We start from the raw sequence: 3,250 nt of genomic DNA, 5'->3' as shown, positions 1-3,250 counted from the left end.
CTTGCCTTCTGAGTTCCTTTCAATACACGATATTTTCAGAGTAGTCTCTTCATAGTCCCCAGATGTTTTCCATGCTTTAGCCACCCTTAACCTCATTATTCCAGGATTCATCAGTATTTGGACTCAGTATCTGTTTGTTTTTTAGAATGTCCTTTTCCCCACTCCATGCCCGGGGAAACCGTATTGAAGGAAGCAAGTGTGATAGAGAAAGGATCCAGGAGTCATGAGGAATTCTAAGGTGACTAAGAATCTCCTTGGTTGTGCCAGCATTTTTATTTGAAAGTTGTGTAAGATTGGGGTACGTGGATGTGATAGGGTAGGTAGGTAGATAGAAATGAGAAGGAGAGACTTAGCCCCACTTAGAAAGCCCCTGGCTGCAGCTCCCACCTGGGTCAAGACCCCTGGCAGCTGCCCAGCAGGACTCCAGGCTCACACATACTTCTGAATCAAAGAGATGTGTTGTTAGAAGTCAGAGAAGGGGGGACACATCCTGTTTGTCAGGACCACCAGTACTTCACTAGCCCAGTAGGATTCCAGGTTTACACATACTCCTAAGAAATATGTTTACACAGGCCCTAAATCCAAGGGGTGTGTTTACACATGCCCCTAAATCAAAGAAATGCATTGCTAAATGCCAGAGAAGGGATGACCAGGCACCTCCAGGGGAGAAAGAGAGAGAAGGGAAGGGAGACGGGGAGGCCATTCTACCCACAGAAATAAAAGCCTTCAGGCAATGGAAGGTGAGGCTGCTTCCCTCTCTTGGGTCAGCCCGCTCTAGGGCTTGAGTAGACTCTCTTTTACTGAAAATACCTGGCTGTTTTATTCTGCACAAAATTCTGTCTCTTGACTGAATTATTTCATTAAGAAGATAAAGAGCCGAGGTACAACGTCATTTCCTGGTAGCTGATGCATGCCCGTCTTTGTACTCCCCATCTCTTCTCTTCATCCCGAGCAGGGGGTCACTGTGGATGTGGCTGGAAGAGGAGACTGTTCTCCCCCTCGCTTGCTGTTGCTCCCTGAGTTCTGATCTTGGTCCTTGGCTAATGGCTGGAACCACTGAAAATGGACAAATGGTGAAAACTCAGTAACTGGGAGACTTACGTGACTGGAGGACATGGATCAACTGAAAGCAGATGCATTTAATCAGAGACAAAGAGGGTTTTGAGCAGTTCTGGGAAGTAATGATAGCCAATGTTTATTGCTCATTATATACCAGGCACTGTGCTAAAGATTTTACATACATAATCTCTTTTGCTCTTGAAGACAAACATTTGTAAAATGAGGAGACTGCTATTTCGGGAGATAAGTTACTTGCCAAGATTTGAACCCAACCTGTCTGATGCCAAAGTCTGTAATTTATTACCACTGAAATGTCAGTCCCTCAAAACTTTTCCGGACAAAGGGAATCGATTAGATGAATGGTTTTCAAACTTTTTGACCATGATCCACAGTGAGAAATATACTTTATGTCGTGACCATGGTCCACACCACACTCACACCCCACCCCACACAGACACACACACAGATTTGCTCACACATATTTACATATCCACCTACAAAAATATAAAAATGAAACAAAAGTTTCATAAAACGGTAATTGTTCTTCCTATATGTTTTCTATTACATTTAAATGTTATTGTGAAAAAATGCTAATTGTACACTGCCAAATTCGTAGGTGGTGACCTTCAGTTTGCAAACCAGTGAATTAGAAGATTTTTAGCTTCTTTCAAGTCACTGGATCCTTACGTTTCTGTGTTTCTTGCTAATCCTATTGTGCTTATCCCGTCCATTAATCATTCCAGAAAATACAAATACCTTCTCATCATGTAGCTACAAACACGTAGCATCACTTGGTCATAAGATCTCAGGGTCCTGTGTTGTAGGAATTGTTAAAATTGTATTTTTTTTAAGTTGTGTGTGTGTGTGTGTGTGTGTGTGTGTGTGTTGTAACTGGAGAAGTTGCTTTTATTTCTCTTATTTACCAGAAGTTGTATTATACTGATCATTTCCATATGTATTTTTAAACTTGCTTGGCAGGGTTAAAATTTTATTCTTTAAGTTACAAGGGCATTGTATTCGAATAAAAGGAACATTCATAATAGTGAAAATTAGAAGCGCAATAAGGCTTTGGTTTCTATGTAAAGGAGCGTAATTGAAATAGAATTGCATTTTTGCAAATGGATTTTGAAACTTGGGTGGAAAAACTTGGAAGATAAATATTCTCAAAGCTAAAGAAAATGCAATCTGTATATGTAAATGAGATCAATTAATTTTAGCAGGCAAATGAGAAAAATCAATGATTTTCAAAATCTAGTAATTTGGTAACCATTAGATTCATTAATCTTTCTGTTTTAAACTTAATTATTCAAATATGGAACCAGATTGAAGTATAATTTATGGAGAACTCATCCTTAAGTTAATTACATGCAAGACTCTCCTCCTACAAATGGAAGAATTGAGGATGAAACTGCAAATGATTAGCGCAGGTTGTGGAATCCTTTGGTCATGCCTTCTTCAGGTTCAACGTGGGAGACAGCGTGGAGTAAGAGCATACTGTCTTTTACTCAGACCAGGATTTAAATCTCAGCATTGACTCTTTCTAACCATGGACTCTTAGGCAGCTTTCTTAGCATCTAAAGAAGATCCATTTTCTCACCTATTAAATTAGGAAATTACACCTATACTGAGGGCAGTTGTGATCACTAATGATATATAACCCTTTAGCCCAGTACTGGGCACAGAGAAGACACTCATTACAAGTAGCGTCCTCTATCCCACCCTTTCTCCTTCTCCCTTCCCCTTCTCCACTTTAATTTTTGGATAGAGGGAGGCTTGCATTGAGAAAATGCTGTTTCTGGAATTGCTTTGAAGAAGGACGGGGCGGTATGGTTGGTATTTCCCTTTAGTTGGTAGTAATTGGATCTGATAATGTTCTGTGGACCTCTTGCAGTATCATTTCCATCAAGAAACTGAGATGGGTTTTAAAAGCTCAGGCTTGGAATTACTGAAAAGGCCAGAACAGCAGATGAAATAAGGAAGAGTTCATGCAGTTGGTTTTCTGACTTTTATTTCCTCATGGCAGTGATTTGTTCTTCTGATCCCTTGTATTTTCTGCTCTCATCAAGTGGTCTCATTATGAAAATCATAAAAGCTCACACCTGTAGGATATCTACTCAATGACTTTGTGAAATAACCAGGGAAGGTATTATTGTTGACATTACATGAGTGAAATCAAGGTCCAGTGGGCTGC

The sequence above is a fragment of the Rhinolophus ferrumequinum genome, chromosome 13 (genome assembly GCF_004115265.2).
Source record: "Rhinolophus ferrumequinum isolate MPI-CBG mRhiFer1 chromosome 13, mRhiFer1_v1.p, whole genome shotgun sequence".
Lineage (NCBI taxonomy): Eukaryota > Metazoa > Chordata > Mammalia > Chiroptera > Rhinolophidae > Rhinolophus > Rhinolophus ferrumequinum.
The sequence above is the reverse complement of the archived record's forward strand: the minus strand, read 5'-3'. Positions refer to the sequence as shown.